The 17782-nt window shown below is 43.3% G+C and overlaps 1 protein-coding gene across 8 annotated transcripts in view; it reads left to right on the forward strand.

Annotated features, from left to right (window-relative positions):
- The window catches only part of FYN (FYN proto-oncogene, Src family tyrosine kinase), a 139442-nt gene that overhangs the window by 82059 nt on the left and 39601 nt on the right, over positions 1–17782 (forward strand). For 6 of the 8 annotated variants that reach the window (XM_075046796.1, XM_075046795.1, XM_075046793.1 and 3 more), the window contains one exon: positions 3142–3276. The exons of the other annotated variants lie outside the window; for them this stretch is intronic. The gene's annotated coding sequence lies outside the window, so the exon portion shown is untranslated. The remainder of the gene's footprint in view (positions 1–3141; positions 3277–17782) is intronic. 8 annotated transcript variants of the gene reach the window in all.

Here is a 17782-nt window from a genome sequence, read left to right on the forward strand (position 1 = left end):
TACTATGACCATAAAGGACTGAATTACACAGTTTGTAGGGTTTTAGATTAATATCCTCTATGGAACAGACGTTTCATGCATTTTATGTGCAAAGATCCAATTATATATACAAGTCAGGTAAATTTAAGTTATAAATGAAATGCTGTGTATACATCCAAATGATACTTTAGAAACATCTTGGTTCTCCCTTTCTTAGACAGCACGTAATAGTTTTGCTGCTGAGAGGTGAGCATGTGTTTGGCTTTGTTGTGCTTTGTTTTCTCTTGCTTTTTTCTTCAGTGAGGAAAGGAGATTGGGTAAAACTCTTTTCTGGTCTCTGTTGACATCAGCACATTCGATCTGCCTGCGTCCAAAAGAATTATGTCAAAGCAATTGCCTGCATTTGTTTCTTAGCATGTTCTCCAGCAGCAGTGTCGCTTGAGGGTCAAACTGGAATACATTAAACTGGAATTGGGGCAGAAACTGCAGCCAGCCTCAGGTCAATGACGCCTCTTGAGATTTGTGAAAGTGACACTTCTGGGGTTCATTGCATTAACTTCCATAGCATTTCTGCATCTGGTCTGGGTGACTTACAAAGGCAGATGGGGCGGTTAGTCTCACATTCTCCCATTTAATTCTTTCTCTGTGTGTCTGGAGTAAAAGGACAAGCCTCACATCTGACTTATTTCTTAGTATTTCATAAAAGATTTTTTAAATCCATTTATTAAAGCTGTTTGCTTCTATGTAGTTTCTATCACTTATGTTTAGGGAGATAACCACAGCTAGTTCATTTGTAAAAATAAATTTGTGGATTCTAGCCTATGTGATCTTTGTAATGGTACATCTTTTGACATAAGCAAGCCTTTACAAGGCTTAAAAACACAGTTGCATACATGCTTAACAGAACATCCTAATCCTGTAGGGTATAGCTGGGGTTGTGCCAAAGGAAGAGGGAGAAAAATACATCGAGGAGGACAGAAAGTATTAAGATGCAAAAATGCACAATTCAAACTGTACTTTAGCAGGCTCTGATTCATCTTTTCTTAGTAGCTCTGAAACCTTGCTTTTGATCAGCTTTCCCAAAACTCTTGCTCTTTTAGTGACTAAGGAGTTGCCACTCACAGTTTTGAGTCTTGAGATCTAGTGATAGGAATACCAGGTATAGCAGAGACCAGGTGGTGGGGTGTGTGTGAATGCATGTGCACATATATATACACACACTTGGACAGGCCTTTTTCCTCCCTAAAATTTTCACAAGACTTCTTGCTTTAGTTCACTTGCAGAAGTTCTGTACTACAGTAGTTTACTTAAGATGGGATTCTTCTTTTATGTTTGTAACATAGCACCAAGATTTTACTATGCTATGTATGCTGTGTTTTAGCAGATATCACTTAATGAAAGTGATGGAAAGTTTGAAAAACACATTTTTTCCCACCTGTTGAACAGGAAAATATCTGTAGAATCATAATTGCATATAATTAAATGTTTGTATGAAATAATGCCTTCTAAATCTTTGGAGTGGCATATGCGAACCAATGCTGAGCTGAAGTAATTGAGATTATTTTATCTGTTTTATTTGCAGAATTTACACTGCAGCATTCAGTCATAAGTGCGTTCATTCCAGAAGCTTAAAATGAGCTGATGCCAGCAACGGGCACAAATCAAACACCCCCCAGCCTTCACCACTCCTGCACATTGACAGGATTAATACTTTCTGGCCAAAGGCCCAGGTTAAGACAGACATCACGGACAAAAAAGCTTGCACTGCGTCCTTAAAAAACCACCAAACTTAAATATTGGCAGGCTGTGGGATGAAGAAAATTCAGCAGCCAGGGCCCCCCATTCAGTGCATGGTCTTTAGGAGCCCACCTGCCAGAACTCACCCTTGGGACGCAGAGCCAAAAGCTTTCTTGGCAGCACCCAGTTCCCTCGGCTGGGTGAAGGGGAAGGAGAAAACTTGTGGATATCCCGAGTGAGCTGGGAGGTGCCTGCGGGAGCGGTGCTCACGTCCACCCACCCCGCTTAAAGGCACTAACTTGTTTTCCTGAAGAAGGTAGCTAGTCCATCAGTTCATCCTGAAAGGGTGGAGTTGGGAGAGGAGATATCTGTGAGGTATGGAGGACTCCTTCCCTGAGCCTAATTCTCTGAGGTCACCCTCTGCATCTAGGAGATCCTGGGATGGAATCCCAGGCAGATCCCTGGGATGAGATCCCAACAGCAGGTAGCAGATGAAGTGAAGTGTTGAAGCAAGGAGTCGCAGACACTCTCTCAGCAGCAGAGCTGTAATAACCCCCATCGGTTTCCTAAAAGTTGTTTCCTTGGCATCTCAGTGTGAGGAGCTTTGCACAGTGAGGTTTTGTGCAGAACCAGGTGCTGGGAATTCAGAGACAGCTGCCTGCACGTCCTGCAGAAGATGGACAGTTGGGTGTCATCTGTACTTAGGTGGCACCTCAACCCCAAAAGTTTGGGGTTTCCTCTGGAGATATTTTGTAGGCCATGAGCAGGAAGGCTGCCAGGTTTACTACCCTGAGAGGGGAGGCTGTGTTTCTTAACGGAAACACAAAGCGCTGTCTGATGCAGCGACCACCCGCCTGCCCTCCAGCGTTATGCAGGCAGTGGATCTCACCCAAAGCAGCTCCTGCTTCCTGCCTAATAACCCAAGCTGCATGGGCGTGCATCCTTTTCAGATCAAGCACGGTTATTTTCACAACTTTGCAGAGATGGACAGTACATCACAACCTGTGGTGTAAAGGGTTAATTACTGGTTAATTGCCCATAACAGATCATTGCTGAAAAAGCAAAACAAAATTGCCTGTTCACAATCTGGATTGGATTTAGTTTCCAGTTCCAGTGCATGTTCCACCTTTGCTAGATTAAAGCCTGCTCTTATCAAATTTATTCCCCATACGAATATTCCTGTACTGTGAACAAAATAACAAAATTCCCTTTAAGCTTTTTGTTTATAGCAAAACCTTCTGCTACCCAGTGTTTTCAGTTCTTTAATCTCTCTCCCCTGAACACTCTTCCAATTTTTCCAACACTTTATTTGAAAACTGGAGCAGCAGAACCTAATACATTATTCACGGAGCAGAGGAATGAGAGCCAAATACAGCATCACCATAACCTACCTACTCATCTTTTGATTTTCATCTGTTTGTACAGCTGAGGCTCGCATTAGCCCTTTTGGCCACAGCCTTGTGTGGGGAATCCATGCCAAGCTGATTGCCTCCCAGGACCCCCGGTCTCATATTCAGTCTCTGCTTCGGAGGATAGAGTCCTCTCTCTCCCTCTCATCCTGTAAGTACGGCCTGTATTCTTTATTCTAATAAGGTGATTCTGCACTTGGCCATATTAACACCTAAGCTGGTTTCTCCCATCTTTCTACAGACCCCAGTTGCTCTGTGTCAGGCTTGTCCTTTCGTTGTTTGTTTTTTGCTGTCCCCAATCTTGTATCTAACCATAATAACTTTAATCCAAGTCACTGATAAGGCTATTAAATAGTAAAGGGATGATCACCAATACCTGTGGAAAACCAATAGGAACCCATCTGTTTGCTAATAAATAGCTTCCCATTTACAGTTACACTTTGGCTTCCTCCATTTATCAACTTTTTAATACATTTAATAAGATTGTGGACTTAGAAGCAACTTCAGTTTAAAATATGTTTGAGATTTTTGCCTGACCTCATACAGTGATCCCCACCTATGGAGTCCTGCTCTCCATGTACAGATGGAGACACTCCATACAAGCTTCAAAGCATTCAGTTTCTCCATAAAGATGTTCTACAGAACAAGTCAAATGACTTAAGACTTGTAATACTGTCAGCAACGCTGCCTTTGTGAATTGAACTTGTAATTTTTGCAAGAAATTACATCAGATTAGTTTGACAGGATCTGTTTTCCTTAAAGCCAAGTTGATTGACTTTAATTATAGAGCTTTTTTTTTTTTTTTTTAATATTTTAATTAATTGAGTCCTATGTTGGTTGTTCTATCCTATGCAAAATACTGGAAACTCAGCCAACTGGCCTGTAATTACTTTCTACCCTTCTTAAACAGTGGCCCAACATGAGACTTCCTCCTGCCCCTGCTCCTTCCCCAGGGGCCCAGAACTGCTTTAAAGGCAGCAGTAGCAGCTCCAAGGCTAGCTCTCTAAAACCTTCTGAGACAAGTTTATTTCCAGCAACTAATCTGAAACACCTTGAACTGTGTATCTGCTGCTTAGCGTACCCTCTCCAAGGGCTGCTGTGGTGGGAAGTTATTTCCTCATCTTCATAAACAGATCATCTGGCCTTTTAGCTGTGTGCTAATCAGAAATATTTATTGAATAACTTCTGCCGCTGTCATATTGTTATGAACAATCCTACCACTTTTATTGTTTAGGATTCGTCTTTCATGATCTGCTTAGAAAAACAAAAAATTATATATCTCTGATTCTATCTGCCTTAATTTTTCCTAGTATCTTCTTGTTTCCTCTATACAGTCTATTTTTTATAGCTTTTTTTAGCTCTTTTGCCCTTTCCCCCTTCATGTATTGGTTTTGTACATAACATTTTATATGTTTTTTCACTTCCCTGGTAAACCCAGCTGTTGGGGTTTTTTGTTGTGTGTTATTTTTGTCTAGCCCAGTCTTCTTTTCATGGTTGTAACACTGTAGGCATTTAGGAAATGTCTTAAACCATTCACAGATGTCAGCAACTTTCTGTACGTTCTGTCTTCAGCCTGATTTGACTCCCATCCACTATAGTTTTGTGAAATTGCCTCTCAGAAAGCACGCACCGTGATTTTAATTTACGTATGCATGAAGAGCACATGTTCACATACTGCATAAAATTTTACTAGTCTGGATTTGATCGCAGACGTCGTCAGTTATCTGCACAGAAAGTGTCGGTCCTTTTCAGGCAGTTCAGGTGTATCTACATCATACGACCAGCGGTAAGTTGTGCTCGTGCCGGCACTGCAGCTCCTGCCTGTGTTGCCGTCCCTGGCTGGGGCAGGGAGCAAGTCAGCAGGTTCTGCTGTGCGTGGCGTGGTAGGGTGACCACTGTGGGGTTTAGCTGCGTGCGGTGGAGTTTAGCTACGTCCCACAAGCTCTTCTTCACGTTGTGGTCATCGTGCTGTGAACTGCTCCTGAATTCTCTGTTCCCTTTGATGCCGCAAGGCCTATATTGTATATGACTCATTTTGCTAATTGGCAAGAGCTTTAGTTCACAGGGTTAGGAAGGCTGATCCTTCCTTTCAATCAGGAGTTAGTAACTTGTCATTAGTAGCCTTTTGGGAAGTACAGGCGTGTTTTAGTGCTAGTGACATAAGGTCTCCAGCATAAATAACACAAGGGGGCTTTTTATACTTGTATATAGGTGTTGAAGAAGCCCATCATCCTGTGCTCTGCAGTGATTCCAATGGTCTGTAACAGATACCAGCTAATACCCCACCTTGGGTGTATCTTGATTCATAAATATCCAAGATTACTTACTTCCAAGTCATCAGTCACTCGGACAGATGTCGTTTGTGACATATAGGGCCTGTCAACTCCCCTCTTCCATTTGGACTTCTCAAATTGGCTACAACTGTTTCTTTTAATAGTCTAATAATCTAAATGTAGCTATCGTTTTTCAGGAGTATTATTTTGCATTGCTACTCTGCAGGCAGAGGGTTTATCCATTTTTTCAGACGCTTGTAATTGGCATATAGGCATCTGAAAAGGGTCATCTTCTTACAGCCTCTGCTTTGGTTAATGGTGTTCTTTATATCATGGTTTTGTGCTGAATGTGCTTTTGGTTGCTTATTTAACCTGACTCGCCCAGCCAGCCTAGCTTACAGAGTGTGCATTTGTTCGCTGTCAGGAGGTCACTTTCCCTTTACAACACGATCCACAAAACTGACGTCTGTCCCCTGCGCTGTTCACCTAGTTGTTAACTTCAGCAGCCTTCAGGTTTTTGTCTTTTTGTGCTAAGAAATGGGGAGGAAGTCCAGACGGGATCTCCAGATCTCCCGAATTGTCGACAGTTGTGTAGTCCACGAAAACAGTCACGTCCAGTGAAACCATGCCTGTTTGCTCCAGATTACCATCCAGTCCTGCAGTTCTCTTTTGTGTCTTAAATACAAAGAAACAGAGAAACCTCTGTTGACTGCCTTTTCCTCACGCACCACTCTTTTCATTCTGCTGATGTGGATGGTTGGAGCCGTCCTCAGGGGCACTTTAGGTCTGTGCTTTTCAACTGCTCTTGCTCAGAGAACCGAACTGGGGAGGGCGTGCAGGCGGTGTGAGGGGGAGCTCGAACACCACGAGCAAAACGTTGCCGCAGCATCCAGGGGATGTGTATTTGCTTGGTCATGTGTGTGCTATGGGCTTTGTGGACCACCTGATGATTTATGGGCCCCAGAGCTCTCTGGATCACCAGTCAAGGAACACCACTGTAGATAATCCTATGTGCTAGGTTAAGCAAACGTCCACTTGGGCAAATTTCCACACTCTGTTCTGTGTGACTAACAAGGTCTTCAGGTGGGTTTTTAGAGGTTTGCATATCTACCTTCATTCACAGGCCAGATTTAAAGTACAGTTTCTTCTCCTAAGCATATGAACCTTGAGAAAAAATGAAGGAGAGAGAGAGAGAAATAAAGAAATCACACTTCCTCTGGCTTGAGCAGGGGGGGCTATTAAAAAGTGTTTGCATCTGCTGGTTTGGTCACTCACTGAGTAATAGAAAACCAAACTGAGACTCACCCATCCTCCTGACCAGAGGCAGTGCCATGCCTGCCAGATACTTGTCTGCCTTAGGCAATCTATTCCAGGTTGTTTTGCTGTCCCTGCCAGTAGAAAGGATTTTCTTCCTTTACACCTAGCCTAAATATCCACAGCTTCCATTTAGTCCGTTATTTCAATGTGACTTCCTGCTTAGGCCACGAAGGATTAAAGTAGGACCTTCTGTGGCTGCGCTGAGGAGATTGCAGTAGCTTTAAGCTAAAGGACCAGGTCATGGACCTGTAGCTTAGAGTCACTACACATGACCATCCCTTGCAGATCATTCCCTGGGCAGTATGTGTAATCACCTCACGTTCATGATGAAATAAAATTATTTCTTCTACTTGCCCTCAGAGGTGGACAGAAAGCTTAAAAATAGATCTACCATATGCTTAGTGATACTTAGGTATTTTGATCAATGTGGAAAGGCCCTCTAGCTGTTGGCTGGCTTCCTTTGGAAACTGCTCACTAACCCAGCAGAATCTATTTTTCATGGCCCTTAGCTGGCATTTGATCCCTTTTTAAGCCCTATCTTCTCTGGTTAACAGAAAGCACTTTCCCTCATGATTTTCCCCACCATCACCTCTTTTCTAAACTCCAAATCTCAACCCTTGAAGTACCTGTGATGTTCTCCCATGTTTCTTGTTGTCTCATTCTTCTCCAGACTGTGATATTCTGATTCAAGCAGTGCAGCCACCCAAGAGTCAGGGCGGGCTGTGGGATTAATCACCAAAAATGAAAACTCATCAGTCCTACAACTATATACACTGATGCAAAGACAAAGAGGACAATACATTGAGGAGAGAAGGCATCTGTCCAGCATTGTTGTTTGGTATTCCCCTGTTGCTTCTGCTGGTATCTTGAATGCTGGTATCTTTTCAAGAGACAGAGGGAGACAGAAAGAAAGACAGAGACAGAGAGGAGCAGGCCTTTTGGGGCATAGGTCCATGTGTATCAGTTTCAGTACTACCTCCTAGAGTTCCCTGGGGTAGCAGTGGGATGTAGGCAACCTCGTTGGTCTTTGTGATACTGCAGGGTCGACTCTGAGCCGAGCAGTATTGATCCACCTTTGGAGACAGGGATTTTGCTGTGAGTCACTGGTCATCAGCAGAAGCCAAGGAAGGGGACAATACCTGCTCTTTTTCCCCCCATTCTTGTGGATTCTGCCTCAGTTCCCCTTCTGTTACTCATCCCCCTCTGCCGATTGCCCCATCCAGGTTTGTGTACATTTTTTCTGTTTCTAGGGGCATTTCCCAGCTTTTTGGCACTAGTGACTGTGTGTGGTTAAAAGGAAGGGGAGGCTGACCATAGACTTCCTAGAAGACATCCCTCATGGCACAGATGCAGCTTGCGGCAGCACAGGATTGTAGAATATGGGGTTTGTAGGGTAGTTGGCAAAACGGAGTTGAGAATCGCTGATCCAAGTGGCCTTGTGATTGGACTGTATGCATCAATGCTGTCACTCTTCTGTAAGAGGGAATGCAAGTTAGGACCTGTCTCCTTCCACATCCCATTGTCCAGGGTGTTTTTCACTACCATCTCAGCCTCCCCCTCTCTGGTTTTCCAGATTTCAAAATCTCGGCTAAAAATGGACTAGATGGTAATGTGTCATCTTTGTAATCCTGGCAAATTCATCTCCAGGCAGTATCCCAATTCTTGCCTGTCTGGTTAACATGGCTTAACCTGTGTTAAGCCTCTGAAGTTATTTTCTGGACCAAGAACATCACATTTTACTCACTGTCACGGGTTGACTCCGGCCAGCAGCTAAGCCCCCACCCAGTTGCTCGCTCACTGCCCCCCAGGAGGATGGGGGGGAGAATCGGAAAGGCAAAAGCAAGAGAACTCATGGTTTGCGATAAAAACAGTTTAATAAGCAAAGGAAGTAAAAGGAAAACCAGTGGTGCAAATGCACTCACTCACCACCTCCCACCAGCAGACCGATGCTCAGCCAGTCTCTGAGCAACGGCTGCTTTCAAAAAACTCAGCTTTTATTGCTGAGCATGACATCATATGGTGTGGAATATCCCTTTGATCAGTTGGGGTCAGCAGTCTCAGCTGTGTCCCCTCCCAACCTCTTGCCCATCCCCAGCCTACTTGCTGCAGGGGCAGACTGAGAAACAAAAGTCTTGTGCAAGCACTGCTCAGCAGCAGCTAAAACACTGGTGTGCTCTCAACACTGCTTTGGTCACAAACCTAAAGCACAGCAGGGTTCGGGCTGCTATGGGGAAACTTAACCCCATGCAGACCCAGTACACTTACCTACGCTGTCATACAGAAGTAAGTTGTCATGATGCACTGAAACCACAGTGGCAACAGCTGGGTTTGAGAAAACAGGTCTCACTGGTAGCACTTTTTTGTGTGTGTAAGTGTAGGCAGAGTTTTCGTGTCTTCCCATTACTGAGGTAGTCAGTACCTTCAGCGCTCTGGTTGTTCACTGGCCTTTGTCACCAGGTGGTTGCCACCTTGTCTGGGCTCTCTACCTGTAAGCATCTTTGCTGTTGTAGCTGAAGCCAGTTGCAGTGATGATGAGAAGACTGGGGATTTCTTTGTGAGCTGGCCACAGGCAAATTTTTACTCCTATTTAGGAAGGAGAGTATTTTTTCCCCAGTGTAACTGGACAAATAAGGAATTTAAATAACACTTCTAAAATATTAGCAGTAGCAACCTTGGTGAAATGAGAGCCCCTTTGGGAGGGAATGGCATCTGGAATGGTCTTGAAGTAAGTCATCTCCTGATTTGAGATGCATCTTGCTCCTATTTTCTTGCTGTCACATCCTCCTAGTTCTTCAGTCACAAAACAGAAATCAGACAAGGTGGAGAAGAGGTTAGTTTCATTTGTGCATAGGCAAAGGGCGGGGGGCGGTGAGCAATGGGTTTCTTTAGAGAAAATCTTTTTCTATGCCTCTTACATATTCCAAAGAAGCAAACAGGCAGAACTTCTATACCGGTCCCTTTCCCTTTCCCCCCTTCCTTCCCTGCCCGTCCTAATTCACATTTTGCATTCTGCTCCATGCTGCTCCCATACTGCGGATCAGATGAACACCCATTAATCCCGGGTAGATTCTAAAAATAAGAATGGAAAGAAAAAAAACAGAACAGTGTGAATCAACCTGCAATCATCTTTCTGTTCTCTTAACAGGGGAAAAGAAAGAGGAAATCAGTGGAGACACTGTTTCACTTCTCTTTCCAAGATAAAATGATTCTGGCATTTGCAGCAGTTGTTCTCTTGACACAGGTTTTCTAATTTATATACTTATAAAGGCACTTTAAAATTTAGGCACATTAGCTCAAAATGCTTATGCAGACCATACACCCACTTCTCTCTGCTCATGAATAGAGCTATCACAAGCAGCCTGATGAAGGAGGAATGTAGCTTGAAATTACACTATTGAATTTACATGGTGTTCTCGTGTGTTACTCAGAAGCAAGGATAGACCCACCCTTTGGGGGGTTTAACTGTAGAGTAAGCAGTGTGTTTACTGTGTGTAGCTGCTGCCTTTAGCTGTTAATTTCAAAGCTTCCTTTAACTCGTTTTAAGCACAAAACAAAAAAAAGAAAAAAAAAGGAAAGAAATCCTATGTGCAGTTTTCAGTCTGACTTGCTCTTTGGTTTATGAATGTAAAATCTGCAGGCCTTCCTTTTCAAGTTAGCTGTATGTAAGCTTCTTTCTTTTAGATTACAAGTGAAGTTTGGATGTTGGTGGGAAAAGAAAAAATCACAGAAGAACCTCTCCTCAGAACTGATCTTCCTGTGCTGCATTTTTCTAGGGCATCTTTTTTTTAAAGTAATAAAAGCCCTGAGACAGTACAAGGTGTAACTCAGTTACTGTTACTTTAAGAGATTGGAGGGTGAGACTCTGCTTTAATCGCTTCTCATGTTTTGTTCTGGTTTGGTTTTGCTGAAAGGGATGTATCGCAGAGAGTGGAAAAGAATTCAGTGGTTTTTGAAAAAGAGGAGGCCACGGCATTCACAGGCTCAGCTGGCAAAGAAGCTGCAGAAAACCGAAAGGGTGGCGACGTGTCCTTTTGTGGGCAGCGTGGAGCGTTTGTCTCCTTTTCTTGCACCGGTTGCATGGGGGAGCTTTTGATTACAGCTGCTCGAACAGCCACATTGTGCTAATGCATCTTCTTGTGGCCTCGCCAGGTGACCTCCCCACCAGCCAGCGACCAGCCAGTCCCACCACCACAACTGTCCCTCAAACAAGCACCACACCTGGACATAGTTATTGTCCCTCCCGCCCGGCTGGAACGCTGATTTCTGTTTTTTCTCCCTAGCTTGTAATAAATGTATTGTGTAGATACAAAGATAAGAAATAGATTGTCTAGTTTGTAATAAATCTCTTGCCGAGGAGGGACCATACCCCACCAGCAGGACGATGGATCTGTTTGTGAAGACATTCATTGCACTTTCTTCCTGGCATTCGGTGGCCAGCTGCCCTGCCCCATGGACAGCTGTGCTCAACCTCTGGCAGAAGCCAAGGGTCTGGTTGTAGTTCAGTGAAATCGCTGGTCCTGGCCTCCGAAGCTGGTTGAAATTTATCGGGCAAGAAGAAGCCCAAATCTTCATCTTTCATAACTGACTTGTAGTTCAGGTCCCAAAGGGGAAAAAGGGGGAAGGCAAGCACAGTGCTATACTTTGCAGACATGTGTTACAACTTAAACATTGTCTGTAGTGTCAGGAAGCTGTCATTTCCAAGGCCACATCCCCAGTCACTCAGTAAATGGGGAGGAACAGCAGGGCAGAATATGGCACTTCAAAGCTCCTTGCAGGGTCTGCTCTTCTCATGGCAGCAGGAGCTGCTCCTTTTCCTGAATCCCTTCTGCCACCACTGTAGAAGACTTCTGAAGCAACGTTATGCTGACAAGAAACAATAGTAAGAGCACTCCAGCACTGTAAAAGGCATTTGCTTTGAGCCAGAGCAGTATGGCAGCAGGAGCTCATCTAAGACTGCTCTTCCTACTCCTCCGGCCATGGATATCCATTGACACTGGGCAGTGGCCTGACTTTTGACTGCTGCAGACAAACAAGCAATTAAGCTGCTGAGATTTTTCTGCTCAGCCCACTAAAGCAGAATCCGGGAGTGAAGCATTAAAGGACTGCCTTCAAAAATCAAAAGAAAGCAGCCCAGGCATTTTTCAGTGCTGTTTTTCTCATGAAAACGCTGTTTCAATGCAGTCATTGATCCTGAAACATACTTGACTTGAAGTTTTGCCCTGGTGTTTCTGGGCTTTTGTTCAGGAATACCATATTGTGTATGTGAGATTTTCTGCATATCTTTAATAGTAACAGGACATCCAGTGGTAGTACTGCGTCTTCTCTGATTTACATTTTTTAATGCAGTATGACAGGTGTGGTGCACATGTAGATTTGCAGGCATTCTACACAAATCCCCAGTCTCCAGTCTCTTTCAAGGCTGAACCAGATCTATCACACTGCAGTAAAATTCTATTCTTTCTATATCAGGCCAGTAGTATAAAAATTATATGTATATGTATAGTAACCTGCAGCCCACAAGCCTGAGAAATAATGAATAACACCCAAGAGTTCGAATTATTTTACAGTATTTGTTGTATCTTTCTGACGTGCTTTATGATTCCTAAAATTGTGGAATCACTGGTCAAGCTGGAATGAAGGCAGTCCTCTGAAAGGTCCCAGAGTTAATAGATAAAAACAAAAATAACACAACAAATGTTGCTATTTTATTCCGTCTGTTGAGTTTGAATTGCCTTGAAACTGAGACAGAATTAATTCTGGAAATCCAAAATCCTTCCATCAGCATAGATATAAGTCAAAGAGAGGTCAGCAAGCAGACAGCATGAGAATTACTGACCTACATAGGACTAGTTTTAAGTGCCTATTTGTTGCCTAACTTGAAATGCCTTCCTAATGACCTGTAATGGTCAAAGTGAGTGAGCAAGACTTTTCTGAAAATTGGGGGTTTTAATGTGTCTCAGGCTTGTGTTTCAAAGTATGTACTCCATCAGTTTCTCTCTAGGGAGCTACTAATGGTGGCATGGAAAGTAAGACATTTCAACTTCAGGGTAAATTTCTGTGTTGTTTATTCCCCCTATCCAGCCTGCAGGAGGCATTCCACAGAAAACTAAAGTCTCTTTTAAAAATTCTTGTAGTTCTTATTCTTGGAAAGCCTTTTCTGTCCCTCTTGCATCTTCACGGTAACTCAGAATGTGACATTTTGAATATTAAATCCTACTGTAGCTCATGAAATTTGGCTTATTTGATGTCACAGACTGATACTTCTGTGGTGCTTTCAACAAAACATAAAACACCAAGAAGATATCCCTTAGAGAATATATTTTTCACAGCCATGCTGGATGCAACCCTTGGTTTGATTAACAAGCATGTTCACCACAGAGACTGAATAAAAGCCAAGGATTTTGTTCTTCTGATTCCCTTTTAACATAACTGTTTCTTAACGCAGATTTCCTGCTGGTGCTTTCCAGACAAGATTTGTTAGATTTGGTCAGAAAAAGACAGTTGACAGTTACCACTCATCCAGTCTTTCCCTTTTGTGTCTTGCACTGAAAGAAGTTCTCCTAAAAATATACCATCAAATTTTATTCCAGAGCAAACCAGGAGGAAGGACAATGTGCCCTGCTGGGTCTGAACCTGCTCCATATCTCTGCAGCAGGTTGGAGCCCTCCCCCACGGTGGTCTCTTTTCCTACAGAAGGGGTTGGAGGACAGAGACCATGGCATGGATAGGAGGGTGCAGAACAGGCAGGTTTTTCCTTGCATCTCCCTGTACCCCTCTCTCGAGCATTTTAAAGACCCACTTTCTCCTACAACACCCAAAAAATCAGGTTCTGAAGAGGTACCGTAACTCAGAGTTTCAGCAACTGTGTTGTTGCAAAATCTCATGGAAAATCTTCTGATGTTCTGAAGGAGTCAATTTACACCAGTCTTCCTCACATCCATCTTTTCCTGATGGCTTACAACTGCAGAAGCTAGACTAAGCAAAAGCTTATCAATACTTTTTGCTTTTCAAATATCACGTGTTGGAGCTTTTACTTTTCAAATAAAGTATGAAAAACTTACCTTTCCTGGTACTCCTGGACTTTTCCTAGGCTTTGATTAGCTAACAGAGGACTGCTTTTGTTTCTGTTAATGGAGTGGATGTCTGGCTTTGGCGGGTGTTTCAGTCTTGGCTTCCATTTTGTATCAAGAACTGACAGAAAAACTGAAGGAGGGTGATTTACGATGATAATAATAATAGTGTTAATAACATCTCCTTAGCCTTCATCTGTTTCCTAACTGCAAGTAATTAAGGTGCTATGACTATGTAAATAATTAATAATTATATGATTTATGTTATAACTTTGTCAAATAACATTTCCACCATGTGGGAGGAAACTACTATTCTGGTTAGGCTGATGTTGGATTGCTTGCAGTGTGAATGTTGGAGTCCAAGAAACATAGCAAGGACAGGAAAGGAGACAAATAACATAATGGTTATTTTCATGTGTCTCTAAGGAAGTATCAAAAACCATGTAAATGTTTTAACTTTTCAAGAAAACACATGTTTTATATTGACCATAAAAACACAACTTTAAAATAAACAAATTCAACTTGCTTGCATTAGAAAAGTTCATTTTAATTAGGCTAGTTACATACCTTTTAACAATACCAGTGTCAAATTATGACAATGTTGCGTGACCCATAACTCACACATCTGAGAAATGCTGCTTTTCCTAATGGAAATGAATAAAACCTTGTTCCTTTACTGTAAGTTGCGCAGCATGTTGGATGGACAATGTTGTGTGCTCGTCCCTAGAGAGTTTAGTGTAAAACAGCTCCAGATTTTGTTTGGTGATCTCAGAGCTGGCTGAATGACTCCAGCCTTCCACAGCTTCAAATGCTGACATGCAGGGAGATGAGACTTTCGGATATTAAAAGCCTGCTCTGTGATACTGAAGGAGATTAGTTTTTGGAATCCGTTCATTGACACAAAGGCCAATGCTGAATGGAGGTTATATTTATTGTCTATGAAACCCCTGAGTTAGCTGAAATCACTTTAAGCATGTACATGCATACATGTATTCTCTCACATTTAGCCAACTCCCCATGATGCTGGTTTCTTTGAGACAGGAACAGACAACTTTCAGGGACTTGGCTTGAAAAGATGCGTGCATTTAACACCCTCTGTCACATTTTACAAGAGGCTACAATCAAGCAGCCTTTATGCTCGGATTGTCTAGACACTGTGACAAAGCGGGAGAGGGCAAGTGAAAGAAAAAGCCCTTTTTTTTCAGTCATTCACTTTGCATCAAATTCTCCTTCCCTGTGTGCTGCTATTGCCAGCAAAAAGATGAAGGGAGCAAAAACCAAACAAAAATCAAGAAACTGACAATTTGCTGGTTTTCTATTCATATCATTCCTTATAAAAAGAAAATCCCAAACCATTATTTTTCTGAAACTACCTGTACATATCTATACCATCTCCTGATTTATTAACCTCTTTCAGAATTAATGCTTTGAACAATTTTTTTTTTTTTTTGTAGCTGATTTGTTGTTTTAACTTTTTCCTCATTAATGTGTAAATGAAGTGTGTAGGGCTGTCTTGTCAGCACTTGTAAATTGGTATGCGAAATCTTCCCAGATTTCAGTGGAGATTTTTCTCCCTGCTCAGCTGAACGTTTGTGAATGAGCAACAAGAAAACCCCTTTCCACTCACCACTCCCCAGATTTCATGTTTCCCATCTTTTTTTTCTTTCATTCTTTCATTTTCTTTCCTACTTTTTCCCATGAAAACACATGGGAAAAAATAAGAGGAGAAACAGAGCTGGGAGGGGAAAGGGAGGAGGTGATAGAGTTTCACAGGGAGGTAAGTTTGCAAGCCAACGGAAAGGCTGCTGAGATTCTTCTTTAAATAGTAAAGCCTGCATATCGCTTAACTGTTTTGAGGTGAATAAGCGTATGTTCCAGCACTTGTAGCTTTTAACCAGTCTGCTTTAAAGGCTCACTCTTCCCTGTTTGGACGGTCAGTCCCTCTCTCTGCCCTTTCTCTCGAGCTGGGATTTCCCTTGTGGCATCTCCCATGTAGCGTTTGCTCGCTACCCGTGTTTTGCTCTCCGCGCACCGGAGGAACGCTCCCGCAGAGGCATAGCAGGGTCCAAGCAGTGAGTCCCAGACCCATCCCTCCCACCCGAAGCCTCCCTGGGCTCTGCCCATGCTGACAGCAGTGAGACGAGCCGTCGCCCCGTGGGGCTCTCGCCCTCCCTGTGGTCCTGCTTCACTCCCCGGCATCGCTCGTGGGGCTCCTCGGTTCTGAGAGGAGCTGGGAAAACCTCACCTCTGAGAGACATCTCCAAACAGAGGGTCTCCAGAGCCAGACCGTCCTGCCGTTGAAACGGGTAAAAGCAGCAGAGGTATCTCCGCAAGCAGTTTTTCGCAGGTGATACGAAGCTGGCCGGGTCACCTCTGCACCCATCGCCATCCCTGGGGGCTCAGCTGGAGTCATTACTGGTCCTGGGGGTGGACAACCTCGAGCCCCTTCCAGCACCGACCCATCGCAGCAGTAGCAGCAGCAGTGTGTTTTGCAGCTTCCAGGCTGCAAACCCCTTTCCCTCGACCTGTTGTGCCTTTAGTTTCTTGAGGGATCCCAGCTCGTGCCACCTATTGCAGCAAGGGCAGAGTCAGGAGTCCTTGCTTCTGTTTGTGTAAAGAGACTTAAACATTTTGGTGAGGGAACTCTGCTGAGTGGATGTGGTGTCTTGGAGGAAATAAAGAAATGCAAAAAGGGCACCTTTAAGTTAAGCAAAGAGCAAGAGATGGTAGACCTGTGCTAACAGCAGGCAATACAGCTCAGGGAAATACATTTAAAATGGTGCTTGTTTTTCTGAACAGGCTTGTAGAATAACTGGAAGTATCTTCAAATTGAAGAAAATAACCTTCAACAGAAGGGGTTTTTTAATTAGGCAGGTTAGATTTAGGAAGCACGTATCCGGACTGTAGACTGTCACAGACAAGCAGGGAGCTGCTGCATAATTTTTCAAGCATTAGCAGCAGAGGAATATGCTTTTTCTGAATCCCATGGGTTTGTCAAAACCAATTTCCTGTGTTGATGTTGGGGTAAGGCATACAAAACATCCAGCACGGCAGCTACAGAAAAATGAGGATATTTGAAAAAGGATAGGCTTTTTATTTACCCTAAGCGATGGATATTGGCTGAAATGTGGAAATAATAAAGGGGGGAAAAATGTGCTTCGCTATACTTTTCCTTTTTTGTGTTCTCTGCATTTTCTCCCTCTTTATTCATATATTCTGGACAAAGCATGTCTAGTAAGTCTAATTTTTAAAATATTTTTCTATTGTCATTGCTCTTCTTGCAGCCCTAGTGTTTAGAGTATGTTGTTTGTGTGCCAGGTTGCATTAAGAGTCGCTGTACCGGTTCAGATCAAGGGTGCATCTGGATGAGTATCTGATTCCCTAGATTCATCACACCCAGCTTCAGAAACTCAGGTTTTGTGTCCAGTTTCAGCCTGAGTCAATAGGACAGAGTTCAGTAACACCACCACATGGATTATAAGATGTTAGAGCTCGCAGATGAAAAGCAATACCAGGTAACAGGACTAAACTTGGAGGGCTGCTTCTAACATGGGGCGAATCACCCTCTGTCTCCCTCCACCTAGAGAGAGGTAGGCACCTAAAATGAAGAGAGATTAACCCAGGCCCTGGTAGTGCCCCATGAGGGTGCTGAACAAGAGGTTACAAGAATTAAAAAACTTAGAGCAACCTTTTCCAAACCGTACCCTCTCGGTTTCCTCCTGTCCGGGATCTAGACTTTGAGATGCTCTGCATTTGACATGTTAATTCTTCTGGGACTTTCTCTAGTTTCTTAACTCACGTATACCTTTGGCAGCCCCACCTTCTGCTACCAGCAGGTTTTACCCTTCGGTTTGGTAGTGCATAAAAGGGCGCTTCCTTTTGGTTTAGTTGTGCCATCTGATAGCTCCCTCCTACTTTCCTGTGCTGTGATGGCTATCAGCTCATTGTGTCTGCTTTTCTGCCTGTCACGCAGAGCTCCAGCAATGGAAAAAGGTTG

The sequence above is a fragment of the Buteo buteo genome, chromosome 15, assembly GCF_964188355.1.
Source record: "Buteo buteo chromosome 15, bButBut1.hap1.1, whole genome shotgun sequence".
NCBI lineage: Eukaryota > Metazoa > Chordata > Aves > Accipitriformes > Accipitridae > Buteo > Buteo buteo.